The sequence below is a fragment of the Rhinolophus sinicus genome, chromosome 16 (genome assembly GCF_057876585.1).
Source record: "Rhinolophus sinicus isolate RSI-liver-muscle chromosome 16, RSI-T2T, whole genome shotgun sequence".
NCBI lineage: Eukaryota > Metazoa > Chordata > Mammalia > Chiroptera > Rhinolophidae > Rhinolophus > Rhinolophus sinicus.
This window is the reverse complement of record NC_142516.1, coordinates 70,564,256-70,589,939: the sequence shown is the minus strand read 5'-3', so window position 1 is coordinate 70,589,939 and position 25,684 is coordinate 70,564,256. Positions and strand designations below refer to the sequence as shown.

The window sequence follows — 25,684 nt, the reverse complement described above, 5'->3', positions numbered from 1 at the left end:
AAGGAAGGGAGGAAAGGAGGGAGAGAAACAATTTTTTTTTTTTTAACCAGGACATTACCTGCTGTGAACGGAAGGAAAGAATTTAGTTTAAGGAAGTTAAATAATAAAACTTAGATTAGAGAAACTAAGTAACAGAGGCTTTGAAAAGCCATTTTAAAGCTTTCAAAGTCTGTTATTTGCCCATTTGTCTACTGCCATTTTCAAAATGTTTACTGCAAAGCCCCACCCAAATATTATGGTCATGTTTTATAATTTGAGACCCATGCTTACAGCTTTGTAAGAATGAAAATGTTTTAAGATATGGCTCACTTCCTTGCTAACATAACATTAGACGTTTGACCCAAAATAAGACAATTAATAGCAAGAGTTTTTTTTTTTTTCAGTCTGATAGTTTATGATCATATTGAGGGTTTTGTACTCAGTTTGGATGCAGGTGGTTTACTGTGCTTATGCCTATATGACACAACATTCCATTACCAATTTGAGATGAAGGTCTTTTGAAATCAGCAATTGAAGATGACAGTCCTAAAGTTTCATCCGTCTTAATAAGATTTCAGAAGGTGGTTTTCTATTTTATTCCTTTCACATGCTTCAAAACCCAAGGTGACATAGGAGCACCCCGACCTACTTCTCGCAGGAAGGCATACCTCGCCAAAATGAAATTATTAAATCAGAAGTTGAGAGTGTGATAGCACACATCAAGCATCAAGATCAGATCTAATTAAGAAGGTTTCTATGATCAAGAAGTACAATGTGAAATCAGAAAGCAGTATCTTAATTAATACTTGACTCCTGTCAAATTCTATTTGCATGGAAATAGTAGAGACATTCCTTTAATGTTCTCACTGTATATTGATTCTGTATCATTGTATACATTTGCGTTACCTGCTGTTGTATGACAGAAAAAGAAAAAGCACTTTAGGAAAAAAATCACCCCAATTCAGAGAATCTATTTTGCCTTATACATTTGGGCAGGCCATTTTTATGCATAACTTCATTTAAACTTCACAATAACTCTAAAATATAGGGATTTCATTTCCCTGTGTAGTGGAGGAAAGTAATGTTCAGCTCCATTAGGTAACTCACCCAAGGTCACACAGCAAGTAAGTAGCAGAGCTGAGATTCAAAACAGCTCTCTTCATCTATATAGCCCATCTCTATTCAGAATGCCACAAAACCTCTGAATTTTGTATTTGAAGTTGCCAAGAATTGTAGTTGAATAAAATACCTTTCTTTTTAAGTTCCGAATGTTAAAATTGGGCCCAAGTAAATATTCCCATTACATACTACCGTTAAAGCTATAGCCCATTCCAAAATATAGGCACTTTTTTTTTTTACTTTTATTTCCCTTTTGGGTGTTTTACAACAACAGTTCATCCTAAGAAGTGTTTTGTTTTGTTTTTTAAAAAGAATTTTATGTATTTGTTAAATGTAAAAAACATCAGTGTCAGGAAATTTCTTTACAGTAGTGAATCTCAGTCAGAGGTGATTTTGCCTCTCCTCACCTCTAGGGGTATTTGGCAGTGTCTGGAGATGTTTTTCGGTTGTTACAACTAGAAAGGTATCTGGTGGGCAGAAGCCAGAGTTGTTGCTAAACAGTCTAAAAATGCCCAGAACAACTCCTACAACTAAGAATTATCCAACCCCACATGGGAACAATGCTGAGGTTGAAAAACTGTGTTTTATACTATCATTCTCAATTGCTGAATCCTCTAGAAGGGAACTGGACCCAAATTAATGAAAACACAACTTGTCCACTATTTCAGGATGCCCTCTCCCACCACACACACTGTCCCACTGGCTGTCATCTAACCATTGATGCATTTTCCATGTTAAAAGTCCAAAGTTGTTCTCTTCAGTGCCTCCTCCCGTTAAACCTGAAAGTATCTACTACATCATGTTTCTTGATTGATGAACACAAAACTCATGTTGAAATTTAAATACCCATGTTTTAAAACTTTCTTCATTAATTCCAGAATCTATTCATTCAACAGATACTTATTTCTGAGTGTCGACTATGTGCCATGCTCTGTTCTAGGCTTTAGGGATACAGTGGTAGCAATTACACATAGGTTCCCATTACTATATGAGGGAGAGATAGTCAATGAACAAATACACAAGGTCATTGTTATATGTATAGTGATTCTTGCTTTGAAGACAGTAAACCAGGATGTTCTGATAGTAGCTGGGGGAGGTACAGTCGTCATCATTGAGGAGGTGAACCTTCAAACTAAGGTACAAACAACAAGAAGAAAACAGCCATTTACAAATCTGGGGCATAGGATTCTAAGCAGAGGAACCAGAAAAATCCAGTCTCTAAAGCAGGTATGAGACTGGAATGTTCAAGGAATAGAAAGCCATTGTGGTTTGACTCTTATGAATAAATGAGGCAGTGAGAGGAAAAGAGGCTAAAAAAATTAGAACAGGCCACATGAGATATGGGCCCTGTGCCATGGTAGAAATTGAGATATTCTTTTTATTATATGGGAAGCCATTGGAGGATTTTGAGCAGAGACATGAGAAAATCTGATGTGTGTTTTGAAAGATAACTTTGGTTACTGTTTGGAGAATGTCCTATAGAAAGCACAAGTGAAAGTGGGGCGACACATAAGAGGTTTTGGAAATAATGAAAGGTGATATGGCCTTAGACTCTGGTATAGTAACAGAGATGAACAGAATTGGATGTTTCCTGGAGTGATTTTGGAGATAGAGTTGATAGGCTTCATGGTGATTATAAGGGAAGACATATCAAAGGTGATACCTGGATTTTTGACTTGAGCAACTGGGCAGATGTAGAACACTGACAGCTGAACACAGTAGAAGACAATATCACGTGGTCTGTTTGGAGATGTATTATGCGATATTCCAGTGAAGATGTCAAGGCTTCAGGCTTTGTGAATCTGGAGGTCAGCAAGGAGCTCAAAGATGGAGATGTAAATGTGGGCGTCACCATCATACAAACTGCATTTAAAACCTTGGAACTGAACAAGACCACCTGAGGAACATATATTTATAGAGAAAAGAAAGGGACTTATTAAGAAACTTGGGGCAATCCACCCTCCAGAAGTTGACATCTATCATTTATAAAAAGAATTCTAAATATTTATAAGTACACAAGAGGTATTACAAGGAGCAACAGAGATCTGAAACGTTATGCATACTTAGTGAGCTCTAAACCAAACTGTGTGTGTGTGTGTGTGTGTGTGTGCGTGCGCGTGTGTGTGTGTGTGTGTGTGTGTGTGTGTGTGTGTAGAGAGAGAGAGAGAGAGAGAGAGAGAGAGAGAGGAAGAGAGAGAACAAGTTTGAAAATCATAAAGTAGTGTAATGAATACAAGATAACATTATTAGTCCTTTTAGAGTAACTGACCAAACGAGTACTGGAAACCTGAAACAAGAAATAGCTCAGTGTCTTTGAAGACGTTAACTTGTGTTGACCGAGTCCTTCCTGGGGTGTTTTTGATGCAGGTAGTAGAATCATTGTTTTTTTATTATCACCTATATTGAATATACTTTTCTAAAGCTCAAGTGTTTTTACCTGCTAAGTTGTTAAATTTTACTCAGTAAGTCACATTTATATTCAAATGTTTTTGAAATTACCTGTCTTAAATTTCACATTTCTAGGCTGTTGAGCTTGTTTTGAAACCTGGTTTTTCTATAAAACATATTAGTATTCTTTCCAGTTTCTTGTCACCTACAAATTTATCCAATGTCTTAATTCAAGTCTTAATGAAAATGTTGGTCAGATGAGGACCAAGGTCCTGAAGGGTTCATCGTTTCACCAAGCATCTCTATCTTGTTAGACGTCACAACTCACCTTGGGTACCATCAATTATGCATCCACCGAATTGTAAAAGTGTTGAACCCATAGTTTCATCTTAGTCTCCATTTTTTGTTTTGTTTTCTCACAAACTGTCTAGCAGGTATATGCTCCCATTCTGTCTATAAGATGTCACTAGCAGAGGAGTCTAGAGATTTTACCCACAGATCAAGCAAGGTCAATACAGTATAACTTTTACTAGGGAATACATGGCACTCCTGGATTGCATTCCTTTTCTAATTGCTCACAAACCTCTTTTTAAACCTCTTTTTAAAATCATATTTAGAAGCACTTTTAAGTTCACTAAGGTTTTTAAAAAGATACTGTCCCAGTCAATCCCTTAGTGCCTCTTTTGTTCTCCATTTTCCTCAAATATTGCTGACAGCAGCTTTGGAATCCAGCCTTCACTTCCACCTGGGAAGGAGTCAATCAGTTCCTGAGAATTACCTCACCTTGATTGGGCTTCCATTTCCTCTCACTAATGTGTGTTTCTCTCTTACCAGCTTGACCATCCTTCTCATTGAAGGATGAGATGTCCAGAGATAATGGACTCAAAATAGGAGTAAAGGAGTTATGTCATTTTCTCTGTCAATCCATCACCAGTATATTTTTAGCCAAGAGTCATATTTGTTTGTTTTATTTGTTATGTTTTAAATACAAATATATACATATATATTTATATATATGTCACTGCTTAACCATAACATGTGTAGCAGATAAATTATACACAATAGAATATTACTTTAAAAAGATGAAATGCTGCCATTTGTGACAACATGAATAGATCTCGAGATTACCATGCTAAGCGAAATAAGTCAGACAGAAAAAGTCGAGAACCATATGATTTCACTCATATGTGGGATATAAAACTGAAAGCAATAAATGAATAAGACAAACAAACAAACAAAAACTCATAAACACAGACAATAGTTTAGTGGTTATCAGAGGGTAGGGGGTGCGGAGTGGTAGAAGAGGGTAAAGGGGTTCAAATATATGGTGATAGAAGGAGAATTGACATGGGGGGGGACAAATGCACAATGCAATATAGAAATGTTATATTATAGAGATGTACACTTGAAACCTATATAATTGTACTAACCAATGTCACCACAATAAATTTAATTAAAACGAGATAAATTATGAACACATCATACTCTAGGGTTGAAGCCTAATCCTCAGATCAGGCCTGTTCTTTTCCATCAATGATAGGTTCATTTTGTCAAAGGGAAGTACATAGCTGAAATTTGAACATGAGTATATTATCAGATTGAGAATCCTAACTTTAGTCCATTTTTTCTTTTTTCTCTTTCTCATTTTTTTCTTCTTCTTTCTTGATTTTTGGCCAACTATATCAAAGGATAAAACCTTTTAAAAATCTCTGAGTAATATTGGAGTGAGTTTTGGTTATTAGTTCTTGAAACTCTTTTATTCAAGTTAGTTAGCATTTTAATAAAAATATTTTCCCTCAATGGTAATTAAATATCACACTTGTGTTGTGATTCCATCATGGCCTAAGAGTTTTTGTTTTCTTTCTCTGTGGAAAACTAAGGGAATGGCTTTGATCCACTTAATTAGATAGGAACCTAGGTTCCCCAGAACATAAAAGATCTTAATAAATATTTTTGAGTGAATGACTGAATCCATGAGTAAGTAAATATAGCTAATAAAATATTACTAATGTACAAAATATTTATATGCAGAACTCATAAGCTTTTTGACTCCTTTAGGATACTATACAAAATGTGAACACATTTCAGTAAGGTTCATTTGAGTAGATGAAAATATATTGCATGTGTGACTTTTTTTGGATATGAATCAATCATAATAAATGTGCTCAATCCCTCTGTCTTGCCTTACTCCATTCTTAGTCCCTGTGGAATATTTTGAGGTGTTAAATTATACGCTGAATGTTCGCTCATTTACTTTACAAACAAGTAGTAAGTGTATACCATTTAGTGAGAATACGTTTTGTTGCTCCATTGACTGTCAGTGTTCTTGTGATTTTAGACATTTTTCTGGCCATATGTCTACACTGCCAAAGTGCTTTTGTCTTAGAGTCAATTATTGTAGTTCTCTATGAGATAGACACCTCTGAACTATGCAGTCAAACATTATTCAGTCATGTGAAAAATGTTAGTGGAAAGTATCTCTGCCTGCTACTGTTACTACACACTTCCTATTTCCAACTTCACTAACCAACTTCCAGTCTTTTGTTGAAGACCAAGACAAACAGTGGAAGAACAGGCTCCTTCATTTAGCCCTTAAAAGCAGCCAGAGGGAAAAGATGCCTTACCTACAAAGTATCAGCAATTAGGTTTTATATGTAACTTTTCAACAGCAATTGTGGAATCCAGAAGACAATTATGGAATGAATCTTTAATGTGCTACAAAAGATAGTTGTCAATCTAAAATTTTAAACCCAATGGAGCTATGTTTTAAGAACATAAATAAATTCAATCTTAGAAAATTAAAAAAGAAAAAAACTAAAGTTTGCAACAAAAAATCTTTACTTCTAAAGAATATATTTAAGAAAGAAATAATTGATACCAGAGGAAAATGTGACATGAAAAAAGGGAAAATGAGCAAAGAAAATGACAAATGCGTTGGTAGATTTAAGTCAATATCCTTTGAAAAAGAAAATAATGTATAATTTGTAGGACTAAAAATGAAAACAGAAAAAAAACTGGGGGTAAACTACTGAAAAGCAATATAAGGTATATCAGAAGGTGGATAAATTACTCTAAAATATTTTTACTATTTGAGGGGAGGTTAAAAATACTGATTAACTTATGACTTTATTAAGTATGCATATTCACACTTTAATGGTATCCACTAACAGAATAGAATTATGTATATAAATATCAACCCAGTAGAGGGATAAGTGGAATAAGAAAAAAAATCCAATTGATTGAATACATTTCTAATTAAAATCCTAATATAATTGTAAAATATATGCAGAAAAGTGAAGGATCAGGAAAGTCCAATTCATGAAGAAAATGTGGGGTCAGTTGTAGTACCAGAAAGGAAATATTAACAAATTTGACTACCTTAAAATTGTAAACTATTCATCAAAAGATATATAGAAAATAGAAGAGCAGACAACGGTAGAAGATATTTACAACATATAAAACCAGAAAGAAATTAGTATGCATAATATATAAAGATCTCCTTCAAATCAATAAGAAAAAGACAAGCTATTTAAAGAACAAAAACATACAGGGAAAGAATAAGTAGGCACTTCACAGAACACTCAACATTCCAATAAATACACGAAAATGTAGTTTGATTTTTAATCAAGGAAATGCAAATTAATATTACAATAAGATACTGTTATACCCACCATATTGGAAATTTAAAAAAAATAGCCCATAACAAGTCTTTGTGAGGCTCTAGAAGAAGAACTTTCATGCATTTCTGGTGTATGTGTGAATTAATGTACATATTTAATGACCCAGCAAATACACACACACATACACACACACACACACACACACACACACACACACACACACACATGAAAAAGTCCTACACATGTACAACAGAATAAATGTATAATATTAATTTTAATAATAAAAATTGGAAATAACACAAATGTCCATCAACAATCAACAGGAGAATGAACAGATAAATTTTGGTTCAGTGATTACTAAACAGCAGTGAAATGAATAAAACAGCTATTTACATCAGTATGAATCTCATAATCATAATGTGAAGCAGAAAAAGAAAGTCATGAGAATAATACATATGCTTTGATACTCCTTAGAAAGCATTTTAAAATATGCAAAACTAAACAATATTTCAGACTACATACATATGTATTATAACTATGAAGAAATGCCAGGGAATTATAAAAAGTTCTGAATGCTGATGACCTCTGAGGTGAAAAGAAGGGAATAGCCTCACAAGAGACTTCAATAATATATGAAATTCCCTATTTCTTTTTTTTAAAGACACATTTATTCAGCGTCATGATTAGACTACTACATTTAGCAATCAACAGCATGTGTGCAAAAAAAAATAAAATATATTGAAACCCTTTGTTGGAATGCTTTACACTTTCCACAGAACAGAAACTAAAATAACTTGTTATATAATTAGTCACAAATACAATCCTTGAGTTTTTTGCCCATGCATATGAGTATTGTCTAAAACATGTCTTTTTTGTAGCAACTAGGCCCCGCCACCACTGTGCTTGGCTGTGCTCAGAAATCTGTTGTAACCTGTCGCTTCCCTGTCACTTCTCTGGCTCTCTCCTCCTCCTCAGCTTTGTTTCCTGGCAGTAATTAAAACCTTCTGCCACTGCCATAGCTACTGCTGCTGCTGGACCCACCATAACCACCTTGGTTTCATGGTTTGGGCAAACACTGGCCTCCACTACCATAGGGGATAAAGCTACCTCCCAATTTTCCTCCTTTCATGGACCCAAAATTTGAAGATTGATTGTTGTAATTGCCAAGATCATTGTAGCTTCTGCCACCTCCACAATTGCTTCCATCATCACCAAATCCATCATAACTATCCCCACTGCCACCATTCCCTCCACCACCATGACTGACACCAAAACCACCTCGACCACTGAAGTTTCTTCCACGACCAAAGTTGTCATTGCCACCAAAATCACCTCCTCAACCACCACTGAAGTTTCCAGAACCACTTTGTCTGGATGAAGCACTAGCCACCTCCTACTTAGATGGGGCTTTCCTTATTTCACAGTTGTCACCATTCACAGGACGGTATTTCTGAATGACAGTCTTGTCTACAGAGTCATGGTCATCAAAGGTGACAAAAGCAAAGCCTCTCTTCTCGCCACCGCCTCAGCCGGTCATGATTTCAGTCACTTCAGTTTTCCCACATTGTTCAAAATCGTCTCTTAGGTGATGTTCTTCAGCGTCTTCTTTAACACCACCCACAAAAATCTTTTTCACAGTTAACTGGGCACCAGGTGTTTGAGAATCTTCTCCTGAGACAGCCCTCTTTGGTTCCAAGACTCTTCCTTCCACCTGTGTGGCCTTTCTTTCATGGCTGCACCCACCTCCTCCATCGTGGCAGAGGTGACAAACCCAAGGCCTCTGGATCTCTGGTCCCCACATAGTCTGTGAGGTTCCCCATTGCTCAAAATGGCTCCTCAGATTCTCATGGTTGTTTCCAAGCTCAAACCTCACATGAAGAGCTTCCGCAGCTGTTCTGGCTCCTTGGGAGACTCTGACTAAGATATGATGGGAGGGGAGACTTTAATTATGCTTATGGGGCAGCATCCACCGACAGAAAATGACATAACCTATTTCTTAATGTGGGTGTTTTTTTTTAATACTTCTCATATATTTTATATGTAATACATTGTAAATATAATTTCATAAGTATAAAATATTCTATAATTTAAAAAATAAAAATAAAATTCCATAATTTAAATGAATAAAAGGAAGAAATTTAAATTGCTCATCCCCCCTTATCACTTATCCTAATATAAAGTAAAACCATCAAAATAAAATGAATGCATTACCAATCACCTTTTAGTTAAAGTTTATTAAAGTCAACAGTGTTAATTATGTTCACTAAAACAGTTTACTGAAATAGTCCAGAAAAAAATAAATCAACATAGATTACGTACAACTGTCATTAATTAGTACTGGCCTTGAGTGAGGCACTAATCTCTCCTGGCCTCCTTTTCTTCATGTGTCAGTTGAAACAGTTGGATACACAGACAGCTAAGAAAATTCCAGCAGTAAGTTTTTGTGCACCAGTCTAGTATCTAACTTGAATGCCTTCTCTACTAGGCAGGAGTTCACATTACGAGCTGTGGTATTCTGGAAAGCAAATGCCATGTCTTTCACTGGTGTAGCTGCAGTGCCTAGATGAAGTACCTGGCATATGGCAGGTGGTCAAATAAAGGGAAATGGAGTAAAAGACTCTGGCATTATATGCTAGTAAATGCTGGACATATTAAACTCTTATTATATCCCAGAACTTATTATATCCCAGAACAAATTGGATGGTTTTGTACCACCATTATAGGAATTATGGACAATAAAATATCAAAATGATAAAATATTTATCAATTCTAAAATACACATTTTTCACATTTTGTCTTCTCTGAAAATGAGGTGGGCCTTGCAATAGGTGACACCTTTTTCAACTGTTGTCAGCCAGCCAGCAGTTGTAATGCAGTTGTCATTGCCCGATTATGAATAAACTTAATTATCATTCCTGGTGGCATGATACACAATAGAATTCCCTTGATGCTTCGGTCAACAAATTATTTAAGGAAAGATTGAGTCCTACTTATCCTGTCTGGGAAGCTTCCATTGATATAGTCTGATATGGTCAAGAACACCCCGCTTCAAAACTAATAAGATAGATACTGTTATTTTAGAAGAGAATTTTGGAGACAATAGTAAAGTACCCTTTAAATAAAATCTCCATCAAAAAAAAAAAAATGTTCTTGATGGCACAGAGGGACAAGAGGGACTGGAAAAATACAGAGATAAAGAAATCTGAGTTGAAAAATAATTCAGAAGAATTGGACTCCAAATGTGAATAGACTTTAGAAAACCCTTTACCGATGTATGTGGCTTATGTTTTTTATTTATAAACAAGAGTGTATTTTTTAAAACAGTTCCTCATATCTCTTGTCTAGTCAAGGATGCTATCAAGACCTAAAGGGTTAATTCCCACTGTTAAATCACAGTTATGGAAACTGGGAGCCAGGAGAGGGCAGCAGAGAACTAACCTAAAAGAGTTTTGTTTTGTTTTAACTACGTATATAAAGAGCATTCCATAGTATAGGAAGCTCTTTCATATAGATGAACTTACGGCATCCCCACAACAAAACTGGGGCAGACCAATTATTTTCACCCTTGTTTAACAAAGAAGGAAACAGAGACGTGGAGGTGAAGTGACTAGTTTGAGGTGGCCCTGCTAAGGAGTGGCCCTTGACTTAAACTAAGGAGGAGAATTGGACTTAAATGCATTCTTCTCCACCAAATGCTGGTAAAACCTTTGAGAAGCCCAGTTGGGTGGTCAGGAGGAGCATTGGCTATGGAGGTCTGCTGAGATCCAGATCAGCTAAGCCCAGGACCAGCATGTGTGGTGAAGATATTGTCGTGCGGGAGACCCTGCTCGCTGCGCCATTTGTCATGCAGGGAGACCCGCGGGGCGGCCTGCGGGGTCTCTGCTCCCGCTCCCCATACAAGAACGCAGGATATGGTGAGGCCAAAAAGGAACACCCACGGAGCCATAGGTAGGGGAGTCATACCACTTTATTCTCTCTGGCGGCACTATACTCTCACTGGAGGCTGGATACACACTGTCCGCAAACCGCCATCCACGCTTGCCAGCCCAGCCGCCATCTTCTTGCTAGCCCCATTCCTCCTCTCTTCTCCTTCTCTTCTCTTCCTTCTCTCCGTAGCCACAGCAGTTATATTGTGGCCAATGGCTCACTGGTTACAGCTGACGGCCAACTAGCCACAGCTGATGGCCATGCAATCACAGTTGGCCATTTACTACCTGAGCCAGCACCTGTCTATGTGAGGCCGAGAGCCTGGAAACTACTCTCTGGGGCTCCGCCCCCACACTCCACCCCTACAGGCTCTCGCCTCACAATCTACGCGACAAGCGTCTTCCGCGAGGGGACCTGTGCGAGGAGCCTGGGGGTGAATGCAATATCCTGGACACAGCCAGGCTCTCTGGGCACAGCCAGGGTTTTTCAGGGCACCACCAGTGCTTCTGGGCACGGCCAGACTTCCTGGACTTCTTAGGGTACCACCTGTCTTCCCGGACACAGCCAGGGTTTCTCAGGGCACCACCAGTACTCCTGGGCACTGCCAGACTTCCTGGACTTCTTAGGGTACCACCTGTCCTCCCGGACACAGCCAGGGTTTCTCAGGGCACCACCAGTACTCCTGGGCACTGCCAGACTTCCTGGACTTCTTAGGGTACCACTAGTTTCCCCGGGCACAGCTAGGATTTCTCAGGGCACTGCCACTTTCTCTGGGAACAGCCACACTTCCTGGACACAGCCAGGGCTTCTCAGGGCACCACCACTCTCTGTGGGCACAGCCACACTTCCTGGACACAGCCAGGGCTTCTCAGGGCACCACCACTCTCTGTGGGCACAGCCACACTTCCTGGACACAGCCAGGGCTCTCAGGGCACCGCCACTCTCTCTGGGAACAGCCCGACTTCCTGGGCACAGCCAGGGTATCTTCAGGGCTCAGCCAGACCTCTCAGCGCACTGCCATGGAACAACAGCGACTCACAATCAAGGTGCTTACATATTCTCAATGGCGGCCAGTCAAGAGACAAAAGCAAATATCCCCCAGTTCCACTAACAACAGTTCCTAAACAAACAGTCAAGCAGTCCATTAAATTAGGGATGGAAGGCAATTCCCCATAGTCCATAGTCATTCACCAGGGCTGTCCTGGGGGTGAGGGATGACCTTGACCTCACCCTCATCTCCCACAGAGGACTCAGCAAGCGTTACCTCCTGGGACTATAAGTCCTGCATCCAGGCTGCCTGAGCAGGAACTTCCCCGGCCCACAGGGCCGCAATAACCTTCGCTTTCTCCGGCCTGTGCTGGTTGGGGAATCGTCCACATCTTTCCACCTCTCCACGGGGCTCCATCTCTCCAGCAGTTGCACGGCTTTTCCTGTGCTGGTGGGAGAACCGTCCACATCCTCCCACCCCTCCACGGGGGTCCAGCTCTCCGGCAGCTGCTCCTCCTGGTCTTCCTCAGACTGAGTGTCCATACACACAAACTGCTCCACCGTCCTTTGGAGAGCTTTGGCTGGCACCATATCCTGCCGACTACGCCATGTGTCGTGCGGGAGACCCTGCTCGCTGCGCCATTTGTCATTCAGGGAGACCCGCGGGGCGGCCTGCGGGGTCTCTGCTCCCGCTCCCCATACAAGAACGCAGGATATGGTGAGGCCAAAAAGGAACACCCACGGAGCCATAGGTAGGGGAGTCATACCACTTTATTCTCTCTGGCGGCACTATACTCTCACTGGAGGCTGGATACACACTGTCCGCAAACCGCCATCCACGCTTGCCAGCCCAGCCGCCATCTTCTTGCTAGCCCCATTCCTCCTCTCTTCTCCTTCTCTTCTCTTCCTTCTCTCCGTAGCCACAGCAGTTATATTGTGGCCAATGGCTCACTGGTTACAGCTGACGGCCAACTAGCCACAGCTGATGGCCATGCAATCACAGTTGGCCATTTACTACCTGAGCCAGCACCTGTCTATGTGAGGCCGAGAGCCTGGAAACTACTCTCTGGGGCTCCGCCCCCACAGATATCGTGAAGTAGGATGAAAATGTGAACTAAGAAATCAAACCAAAGGCCAAGGGAGATTAAGTCACTACCAAACCAGTCCATGATCGCTAGACAGTGGGAGAGAACTCTGAACCAAATTCAGAGTGGGCCAGAGAGGAAACCCCCAATGGCAAATTGTGTTATTAATGTGCCAGAGAGCACCCTGAGGGCTGGTGGGGTCTCAGACCTGCTCTCCCTAGTCTTTAAGTGGCCCAGCGTCAGATATATTGAAAAACAGAACAGCACCAGGCCCCTCAGCAATAATGTTTGAGTAAGGCTCCAGGGTATTTTGTACTGGTAAAGTCACAGATGAAATGAAAAAAAAGATATTTGCTGTGTTTCTGCCTCACTTTGTAGCAATTAAAAAAGAAAAAAATCCAGAGACTTTCTGCTTCTTTTATCAAGTAGTTATTGTTTAAAAGCTCAAGTCAAGAAATTGAATATTTTGAAGTTCTTCCGGGAAGGCATATATGATTCTTCACTCCTAAGAAATTGCGCTAAAACTTTTGGCCTGATAGGTATAGTCTGGGTGAAGTATTACTTTGTGTTGTCAAGATTCATTTCTTTCCTTGAGCAGTCACTTCACAAAGTAAGCTGTGTGGTTGGGATTCTGAAGGCTTTTGTTTCTGCTGAAACTCGGAGATGGGGAATGTTCTGAGGCAAACGAGTGCCAGCTCTACTTAATATTCTCCTGTGTGGCCAGCTCCTGGGAACAGCCCTGAAGAGAAAGGTTGAAAGGTGTGCCTACAGTTGTGTTTTCTTAGAGGAGAGGGTTCTCAGAATGCAAAATAGAAAAGTGGAGCTTCCAGACTCCGTCCACAGTGTGTGCAATACATCAACTGCAAACATCAATAACAATAAATGTTATAGCAGTCCTCCTCCCAGAAATCACACAAATAGGAAAATCGAAAAATTCAGCCTCCTTTCTTATGCATTTGGATTAAATCATGTTCTAGGCTGGGTGAAGAAGAGAAGGTCTTTACAGCTAAGTACTTATGTGTAGGAGGATAATGACGATGGGATTAGTATTTCTTGTTCGAGCGAAATCTGTGCCTTACTCAGACTGCTACATTATATGCTCATTTCTGAGGATTTATGCAGCATATAGTAGGATACAAACACATCGAGAGTTTAGTGATTCAAACTCATAAAGTCATTTTATTAATGATCCCTCCTGAACTCTCTTTTTGTTTTTACTCTAGGGTAAAAAAATACAATTCCTAAATAGCTTTTTATTTCTATACCTACATTTATATCTACATTTACACTTATTCCTAGAATAAAGAGAATGTAATACAGAAAAATACTCAAGCTTTAGAATCAGATGAACCTGAATATATAATATATATCTAGCTTTTATCACTCTTGGTTAATTTTAGGCAAGGCACACAATACTTTGCAATTTAATTTCCTTATCTATCAAATAGAGATGCAAATATCCACGTTAGAGTGTGTTTAAGGGAATTGAGTAAGGGTTCTCTGTTTGGTCTTTAGGTTAAAGGCATTAGCCAATCTGTTCTTCCCATGAGAGCCGCCATACGCTGAGCTTTATCTCGCTCCGTCAGGGTGCTGTGCATAGTATTTCTATGCTTGGAGTTACCCTTTACGAGTGTAATAAATATCGAGCACTTACCATATTCCAGTAACTGCTCTAGGCACTTAATAAAAGAGACAAACCCCCTTTTCTCAGGGAACTGAAAGTCTAGTGGACCCCTATTTTCTTTTTCTTACATCTTCATTTCACCTATTCTCCAAACTTCATCTCAAAGGCTTCTGTTTCTATGTATTATTACTATTATTATTATCATTATTATTTTATTTTATTTATTTATTTTTAACCAAAATCAGTCTCTGTGTCCTTTGAAAATCTGTAGCATTTTCCTGCCTTTGCAAATCAAATGTCATATCTTCTGCTTCCCTATATTGTAAGGGGTTTTTTTGTACATGCTCTTCTGAATTACATGTTTCTGGAGGATAAAGGGTCTAGAATATAAATTTTAAAAGGGCAGCTTGATTCAGTGTGTTTTATTCACAGTGTAGCCCTAGTAACCATAGAGGGCAAATAGCAGATTCTCTACAGGTATTTTGCATGAATGAATGCATGAATGAATGAATGAATGAATGCTTTTGTATCCCTAACATTACCTGGCTGTGTTGTATATGGAGAACTGGATTTGCACTCAAAAGTTCTGAATTAAAAACCAGGCTCAAAAATTGACTTTCCCTCTCTGAGACCCAGCTTCCTAATATGTAAGATGGAAATAAGATTTTCGCTTTATTTATATGATAGAATTGCTTTTGAAGATCAAATAAGTATGGTGTATATGGAAAAGAACTCCTCTGTTCACTCATGAATTAAGTAAAAGTTAACCACCAAACCTGTAGTGATTACTGTTGAATGAATGAATGCATGCATCACAGACTGAATGTCTGTCTCCTCCCCGAATTCATATGTTGAAGCCCTAACCACAGTGTGATGGTATTTGGAGATGGGTCCTTTGGGAGGTATTTAAGGATAGATGAGGTCATGAGGGTTTTGGCCTACCAGGTGGGATTAGGCCCTTTTAAGAGGAGACATGAGAGAGAGAGAGAGAGAGAGAGAGAGAGAGAGAGAGCGCTCACCACTCACCGCACATACACCCTACCTCATGTGGGGCACAAAGAAGTCATGTGAGCATAAAGCTAGATGACTGACCTACAAACCAAGAGAAAAGGGCCCAGAATGAAATCTACTTTGCTAGCACCCTGATCTTAAACTTCCCAGCCTCAGGAACTATGATAATTTTCTGTTGTTTAAGCCACCCAGTCTAGAATTTTTGTTAAGGCAGCCTGAGCAAAGACAGCATGAATGAATGAATGAATGAATGAATGAATGAATGAATGAATGAATGAGAAAAATATTATTCCATGAAGTTCAAGCAAGTTAGGGATTCAATCAAAAGGAAAACGAAGGCACTCTAGAGGGAAGAGAGGCTCAGTCTTTCTAGAGAATTAATTAATGATTAAAAGCACTGTGCTATAACGTTGCTGAATATATTTCCTGAGATCAGCTTTACTCTGAAGTTCAGGATATAATGGAAAGAATTAAACTGTGTATTAAGAGGCTGAGGTCTAAGTGGGTGTCTATAGTGTGTCTCTCTAACTCTCTGACCCTCTGTTACCATATTTATAAAATGGAGATTAGAATGCCCAGCATATCTACCTCCCAGCACTGTTGGGATGATTAAAGAATTTTGTGTTGATAAATGGCTTATAAATTATTAATTGCCAATAAAATTTGAGGTATTATTTGAAGTAGCATGCCATTAAAGACTAACAGTTTGTGCCGCATCCTTTATTTCTTGAAATTAACTTTCTTCCCCAAGATTTACTTCTGAGCTAGAAATTCCTAGTACCCTGGAATTTATTGAGAATATTAATTTTCGGATCCACACAACAGTCCTATGAGCCATGTTTTGCAGGGAAGGAACTGTTCGATGGAGGCAAAGGGAATTGTCCAGGGTCACACAGCTTGCCGATGGCACAACCAGGTTCCCCACACACACTCAATAATTCCATTCAAGCACAAACATCTATGCTCTCTTATCTTCACATGCAATAGTTTATTTTCAATGAGACCCAGAGTTCCTTATTTTACTACATTCAACCCAATAAAGGTAATAGCTGAGATTTTATGACATTTCCTACTATTTGTAAGTTTTAGTTAGCGTGCAATATTCTTATGGGGAACTCATTTTGAAGTTGCAGTTTAACAATGAGTCCCTGGAGATCAGATGGCCAGGGCACCCATGCTACTGATATTTAATTTTTCACAAAGATTTTTAAATGGTCTGTTACTATAAAAAAAAAAAAAAGTTTTGTGCTTCTTAATTTCAAAAAAATGTGGGCAATCCTACATATTTTGAAAATTTGAGTGCTGGCATAATATAATAAGAGTGAGGTTCATATTCTATATGTGAAGATATTTCTTAGTAAGCAACAAATAGCAAGATGGGTAGAGAGGTATAGATTGTATTTAAATCTCTAGAAGAAGAATGGTGGTGAGCTGGAGAATTATAAAACAGGCTTTTGAATATGGCCTGTAAGTAGGCACATGGTAGAAGTTAAGAAGAAATTGCTTCACCAAGAGCCATTATTCTAAAGAATAGTAAGAATACCAAGCAAAGCCATTGATGACCTCAGAAAAAACATGAATAACACATTATGGCTCAGATTATATTCCTGACTCCCAGGAATTTAGAGCAAATTTGGTATTCAGAAGCCAAAGGGGTTTCTTTAAGACTCCTTCTGTTTCTTCAAGATCCTGTTAAGTCAGCCTTGGAGGAAGAAAATAAGATTTTTTTTCCTTGAGTGAAATACGTTTTCCTTCCTCTAAAGCTTATCATTTCATGGAGAACAATAAGGGCAGCTTAAGTCCAGGACTTGGAGTGCAACGTGGAGAGGGACCTGGCTCATTCCTCAGGGGCATTCCTGTTCTCCTAGCAGAGCTTTCCATCTAGGAGGCCCCAAAGGGGCTGAGGTCATGATACAATTTCAGGACTACAGGAGCCCTGCTGAGAAGTTTTCCCTTAAGCATGAGATCATGGCCTCCTACTGTGATTGCCATGGTGCCACAGGAGAACACAGATTTAAATAATCATGCTAAACAGATAGATAAAAGCCAGCATCTCAGTATTCCTTTGCCCAAATGAACATAAGCCAACCACTGATATTTCTCAAGCTTTGTTCTTTCCTACTGATCATAAATATATTGAGAATATGATATACATCAGCTGATCTGATAATCCAAATCATGGAGAAAATTCAGGCTGTCCCTGGGGTACCCCATCAGTAGGTTTCATTTGCTTAAAGATAAAGAAAATTAAGGTAACAGGGTGCTGTTCTGCCACACTGAAGACTTACTGGGCTTTGAACAAATCAGACTGCTGCATCCTGGTACAAGATAGATCTCTCTGATGTACTATTTTGGGTGTAATAAGAGACACCAAAGAACCTCTTTGGTTAGATTTTATTTTTGGTATATTGTCAAGATCACTGAGAACATTGTCTGCATGTATGTGTACATGTGTGTGCATATGTACAACTGAGTCAAAGTTCTTTCCTGTACTTGTGAACAACTGAATGTTGCTGTTTAATTTCTGAGCTGCTGCCATGATTTTCTTTTTCATCACAATCAAAGCTTTATCATCACCATCACCATCACCATCACCACCATCATCATCATCATCATCTCTAACAATTACTGAGATTTTTTTTTTTACTCCAATTTACATGAAGATAAAAGTAGCTGTTAGCCTACATTAGCCCCAAGTTATAGGTGAAAAAACTGATTTAGGGACGGACGCTAAATGAGTTTGAAAGTTCACATAGCAAAATTTTGGCAGTTATTTTCAAAATCAGGGTCTATGGCTCCGAAGATGCCATGTTTTACTGTCATACCACATTACGTCCAACACATGCCTGCTCCTGCCCCTGGAAGACCTAAAATCCAAGGATTAAGAGAGGAGTTTTGCTCATTTCGTAACCAGTATCTTGAATCCTACCATCTTAGAATTTTAGAAGATGTGCATTTTGAAAATATATAGATATATGTATATATTTATATTGTCATTTTATACATATATATACATATATATGTGTATGTGTGTGTGTGTGTATATATATATAGAGAGAGAGAGACATAAAAAAGGAAAAGACTATATTAAAATTGTAATACTCAATATATACTGATAACAAAAGATGAACACAAGTCATGTGTACACATTTTGGGGCACACTTTGTATATAAAAAAATTTACACAAGTGGACACTTTGGTCAATGTTGCTCAGGCAGTAGTTCACCATAATCAGAAGTGTCTGGACGCTGATGGTAACCATTTTGAGCACCTCCTGTAATTGCAGATGTCAAACGTGCCTTGCATTCATCTTTTGTTATTGGTATCTATTATTACAATTTTAATACAGTTTTTTTCCTTTCTTCAAATGTGTATGCATTTTTTAGATAGATAGATAGATAGATAGATGTGTGTGTGTGTGTGTGTGTATATATATATATATATATATATATATACACACACACACACACACATATATATATATACTGTTAAAATTAGTAAAGACCCAACCACAACATATCAGATTAAACCACTGCCCTGTTTACCATAGAACTCTTAAATATGTGCTTTTGGATGATTGCTGCCCACCCCCTACTCTCTCATTCACAGTAGCCTCTTTTTAGGGCATTGACACATTTACTCAACAGGTAGTTTGGGAAGCACCTGCTTTGTACCAGGCACTACTCTAGGGGCTGGAGATACAGCAATGAACAACTCTCAGCAGAGTACAGAGTAAAAGCGTGGTCACTAAAATTGATCTTGAGACAGTGGATGACTTATTTATTTAGAGTCCAGCAAAACCAACAGTTTTATCTCTCCCAAACTCATTCTACAGCAAAGCACACCCATAAGTTAGTCTGTCCATGTCCTGCATGCATGGTGTTCTGCCGGGTTCTATAGAGCTAGCAGAGAAAAAACACGTGTTTTTCTCCAGTAGCAAGGCCAGGATCACTGTGCTTCCAAGAATTAGGATTCTCTTAAGACTCTTTCTGGGACCCATGCTCCATAATATATCCTTTAATGCCTTAGCAAATCACTATTTAATATGTTCATTAAGCCCTGGGTGTTTTCCAGGTGTTCTATAGTGGAAGTCTTCAGAGATTAGTCATTTCCACTTGCCAGGGCCATGCCTAGTAAGATCTGATCAAAATCGTTCCCCCAACATGCCAACTGACAAAGGTTTGAGCTTAGGTTTCGTTCAGGCAAACAGATTAGCCCTCTAAGGGTTAATTAGGAAGGGAGCCCCTTTCAGGGCCTGGAATTGTTTACTTCAATCGCTTTCCTGCAAACGCCATGTTTCACTTGGGTACTAATTGTGCCTGATGGACCCATTATTTTGTAATCAGAACAGTTCCTTGGCTAGCTCTCTGGGGATTAATTATATGGCTGAGGTAGTGCCCTGGATATTACTAGCAGAAAGGACCACTCGAATTTCTTACCACTGTGTTGGAGAAAGTCCTGTTACTATGAACATTTGGGTTTCTCAGCACCAGCGGTGCCTTTCACAGTTGGAGTTTATTAGGTTACTGTGCCAAGACAAGCCTGGCTGATTCATCAGCGCAGTCCTGTCTGGGTTGGCCCCGTTTCCGCTCACAGAGGACTTATGCCAGTGGACTCTGGAATCCCAACCTGCGTATAGGCAGCCTTGTTTACTGCAGAAGATGATTCCTGCCCCGGGTTAAATGTGTACGCCTCCTAGAAATGTCAGTGCCTTCAAGCCGGAGGCACTTAAAAGCTAGGAAAGCAGCAATCTACCCTGAAACACACTGTACTAAACACAGCAAGAAACCACAATGATTGGTAAGGTGATTAGACATTTCTCTGATGTTGTTATGCCACTGCAGCTGTGGATGGGGGCTGACCTTGTAATCTGCCAGTTCTTTTTCCCTCGTTTTGCTTTCCCCCCCTGCTGAATTTCCAGCTCAAGACTGTTTGTGTAAAATGATTGCACATTATTTTTCGTCTTATGTTTTTTTATTTTGCAACAAGCCCACTGGGATTTAATAACTGGGAGAGATTATTGTGTATTGAGACGTGAATGAGGAGAATAGTAAATTCCAGAGCTCAGCTATCTAAACGCTCCTGCATATGGGACTATTGGGGAAAGCAACAAACCAGGAAAGGACTCTTCGATGAAGTTTTGTATTTAAATCCACAATATCAAATATAGGGAAAGATTTCTGTTGAGTGTAGAAATATCTGAACTATAAGCATAGATAACCTAGGAAAATGGTCTGGGAGAAGCATTAATCAGTGTTTATGGAATTAGATTTTGTATAGAATCTTCACATAAGAAAGACTGGTCGTTTGAGGGTAGAAATGTAATATGATGGAAACTGCACGTGATGGAGTATGAAAACCTAAATTCAACACTTATTTTTTCTATGTATAAGTGGTGTGGTTTGGGACAACTCACTTTACTTCTCTAAGTTTCAGTTTCCTTATCTTTAAAATGGGAATAATAATACAGACCTATTTTCTGCCACAGACTTGTTGTAAAAATAAAGCATAGTGCCTGGCATTTATTACATGGCTTAATTAACATTATGTGACTAAAAGGCTAGACAAAAAAACTAATATTTCAGAAAATGCTCCAGAAGTATTAAGCATTTAAAATCATGTGTATGGCTTAAAAACAAAATCATTTGTAGTGATGGATGATATTTTATTACATTCCTCCATTTCTGTACACACAAAATAGTATGAAATGTTCCTAGCTATATTCTACAACTTCTAGATTGTTCCAGAAACCAGCCTGATACTGAAGTATTTTTGCCTTAGTTCTATGATTTCCTCCTGTCAGTGCAAAGTTGTTACATTCTTCTGAAGTCAGGTAAAATTTTGCAGTGTAGGATAAGTAAATGTAGTACTAAAATATATATTAGGCATGTGACATGTCTAGAATAGGCAAATCTATAGAGACAGAAAGTAGATTAGTGGTTGCCAAGGGCTGTGGATGAAGGGAGTGGAAGGGGAATGACTACTAATGAGTACAGGACATTTTGGGAAATTAATGAAAATGCGGTGATGGTTGCACAGCCCAATGAATACACCAAAAACCATTGAATTGCACATTTAAAATAGGTGGGTTGTTAAAAAAAAAAAAAAAAAAAAGGTGGGTTGTAGTATGTATGAATTAATGTCTCAATTAAGCTGTTATTTCAAAAAAGTACATTTAGAAATTATTATATATACAGCCTATTTACACACACACATGCACACACACACTATGGGCATACAGTACTAGAACTGGATAGATACTGAAATGTATGGCTCTGAAATGAGAAATGACGATTCCTTAATGAAATGTCCCAATTGGAAAAGAGGAAGAGAGCAGAAGGTAGTCACCAATCCTGTGGCAACACGGAGAAATGCTGATAAGGACTGTATTCCGTGGGAATCTGGCAAGCCGTGTCAGTTTCAGACTTGAATGTGAAGCCCCTCCCTATCTCATTTCTTTTCCAGTCTTGGGTTCATTTGTTCATCTCTTTCTATAATGCTTAAATATCTGGACTCTATCAAACCTATATCTCTGAGAAGTTTAGACAAAGTATTGGTCCTAAAGGCTTTCTGACCATGAGTCAGAACACCGTTCATACCTCAGCGCCATCTCATTTATTCCCAGTACTTAAGCTATATGTCATATATATAATTATAGTAATATATTGCATATAATAACTATTAAATATATATAATTGTTGCATAGCTAAGAAAAATATAAATATTTAATAGTAGATCTGATTACATTGGAATAAGGTATATTTTTAATGCCTTAATATGATGATGTTTTGTTCCCACATCAGCTAATTTTAACTAATATAAGAGTACACCTAAGTCCATACACTTTGTGACATTTATTTAGTTTAAGCCCGGTAATAGATACAATAAATTTACTTAAGCAACTGTAATATGTTGAAAAACAAGGAGTGAATTAAGTCACCACTTTTATACCTATGTATGATAGCACTTCTACTCTGGCCGAAAAATACCTAGGGTACTTTTGCAATACAGACCGCATATGGATGACAATGAGTATGTGATATATTTATCCATAAAGATTAAAGGGTTTTTTTAATTAAAAATATACATATATAAATATGATTTTTATTTTCTTTTGGTATGACCGTGATTGCATTGCACCCCTGTCAACGCCACCATTGGTGAAAGCATACCATTTTGGAGTCTAGAGGAATAGATTTTAGTGATAATAGCATCAAATATTTTGACCCACTAAACCTTTTACTATCAACTGGCAGCTGGAGCTACTCGTTAGTAAGTGGCTAAGAGGGATGACTTTCCAATTGGCACAGTCATTTATTGAGAACTTACTAAATGTCAGGCACTGTGCTTGTCTCCAGAGCTATGATCAAATCATGTTTTTGGCTTTAAACTATCCCAAAGTTTAATTGCAGAAATAAATCAATAAAAAGAGAGTTATGGTGCAGTGTGATATATACAATGACATAACAGTAGACAGAAGCACAGAGAGGACATTAGGGAAGGTAGCAATGATGAAGCTAATTTCTTCTTTTTTAAGAATAAACTACATGTAAAAGTAGCCTAGACACTGAGAAGATCCTGTCTGATTTTCACCAAAAACCTAAGAGGTAAAACATTTAGAGAGCTGTTAGTAAGTGGAAGAGCAGGCATTCGCATGCAAGTAGTCTTGACCTTTCATCACACTGCCTCATAATATAGATGGGATCTCTTCTTGGATAGTTATTTTAATGTGCATTAGTAACTTGCAAGTACCAAGTACCGTACAAAGGCTCATTTTAATAACAAAGACTGGAATTTCCCCAATTGTATCTTGTAGAATGCTAGTCCCTGAAAATGCTTAGTGGCAAATAGTTCCATAGTTAAATAAGCTTAAGAAAGGCTGAATACTCTGTTTCCTTTTTGTAGATTTACAATACACATTAACATAAATAGAGTGCTGAGAAGTCCTGAAATGTAATTACCTAATTAATTGATTAATTAAAACTTTAACTTTGCTTAACTTAGTGATTGCAAATTGAGTTAGGCGCGTGGAATATATTGCAGCCCATATAAATTTGAATACCTTGGAAAAAATTAGTGCAGACAGCATCTTATCAGAAAAGACAAGGAAAAATTGGTTTAAATTAGTTTGAACTTTTTGGTGATGGAGTATCAGTTTTCCCATTCATAAGTGTAATGTTGTAGTTTCAAGATGAGAATAATAAACACTGTATCATCATGTAGATATTCATTTTGTTTTATTCTCTTAAAGTCGAATATAGTATTTCTGTAAAAATTGTGTAGCATTTTAATTTAAGTTCTTATTTATTTCTGTCATTCTCATAGCAAAAGAATAGACTGAGTGAGTCTGTCCAAGGTGCTGTGTCACTTCATTGTAAAAGAAATGCCAGCACCTCAGCTTCTCTGTACAGATCAGGATTCTTTGGAATCACGAGTGGCAAAAACACAACTCAAGCTTAAGCCATAGGTCCCAGTTCTTTTGCTCCACACACCAACAACGTGGCTGGTGGCAGCACCCGGATCATTCACTCTCTGAGCTGCAGATCCCAAGGTGCATTTTCCTTGATAGCTCCTGCCATGGGCTGATGGGCCTGGACCTGTCACGTGGCAGGAGGGGAGCTGTCCAGTCAGGCCTGAGTCATATGCAAACCACAGGGCATCCCTGGAATGTGAAGGAAGGGGGGTCAGACCAGATGAACCACTTGAACTCTGCATATTTATTTGAAAATATGGGAAGGGTAGTTTTCTTATGGAAAGCGTGATAAGACAGGACAAAAACATATGCTTTTAACCTTTGTTAATACCTACTCTGAAACCAACACAGGTTGTGATGACACAGACTAAGCAAAGCTTCCTCTTAACTTCTTTTGAATCAAATTATACCCATAAGCTTCAAACAGAACTGAAGAACAGCATTTAAACTTTTGAGAAAAATGGAATTTTGAGTATATATCTTTTGAAAAAGATAACTAAAATTTCTAATTAACACAGCAGATAGTTAACAAAAGAGAATTTCCTTCATTTTTTTCTTCCATGGAAACCTAGCAAACATGAAAGCAAGCTTACCTTTTTTATGCAAGTCCATGATACAGAAAAAAAAATTGTTAGAAACAATATCAAAGCCCTAACATTCCAATGAAGAATCTAATTCGGTGTGGAAGCCACAGAACTACTTCATAATTTACTAACGTTGGGATTTATTTCCCTTTCATAAGACTATTTGCTTCATGCTTTTTTTTTTTTTATTGCCTTATGCAAATAGTCTTGGTGCAAACGCCCTTACACCAATCAGAGCCGTGCTGCGTTACTGAGTATGACAGAAGTGGGCAGTGCCTGCAGTGGCCTGGCATTCCGTGTCCGTGGCTGGGACTTGTTCATTGAGCAGCTTTTCCCCGCTTGTGCCGTCAGGCCACTACTAAGCCATGTAAGGACAGAGAAGACCTTACTACAGGTAGTACAGGGAAAGGAAAGAAGCCAAGGCCTTCTCCTTATTCACAAGGACCTAAGTCAGCATAAATGTGAGAAATTAAGCCAGTTCATACATGAAGATAAATCATAAGGAAAAGGGAAAAGGGTTTTTATCATTTTGCTTTGAAGTGCATTTTGTAAGTAAAGCACGTTATGGTTTCTGGAAATTCTTAATGAAAATCTAGCTTCCTTCTGGGAGGCTATATATTTTATTGTAGGTTTGTGTGGGGTTTTTTGTTTGCTTTAATCAGAAAGCAAATTATATTTTAGTAAAGTTTGTGTGACGTGATTCACATTTTAGAGGAAAGGAGAGGATACTTTTATTTATATCACAGTGGAGTATTAGGCATGCAAGCAAAAACAGGATGACATAAAAGTAGTGTTTGGATCATTGAAAAGGCTATATTTCTGAAATAGTATAAAAACCTAAAGGTTAGGCTTAGTAAAAAAAACTGAAGGAAATATTGAAATTTATA

The 25,684-nt window shown here is 38.4% G+C and overlaps 1 protein-coding gene and 1 pseudogene across 6 annotated transcripts in view; one reads left to right on the top strand and one right to left on the bottom strand.

The window, feature by feature from the left end:
* The window catches only part of LINGO2 (leucine rich repeat and Ig domain containing 2), a 1,141,972-nt gene that overhangs the window by 1,010,601 nt on the left and 105,687 nt on the right, over positions 1–25,684 (top strand). The gene's annotated exons all lie outside the window — the stretch shown is intronic.
* Positions 8,089–8,873, bottom strand: LOC109449717 (heterogeneous nuclear ribonucleoprotein A1 pseudogene; annotated as a pseudogene).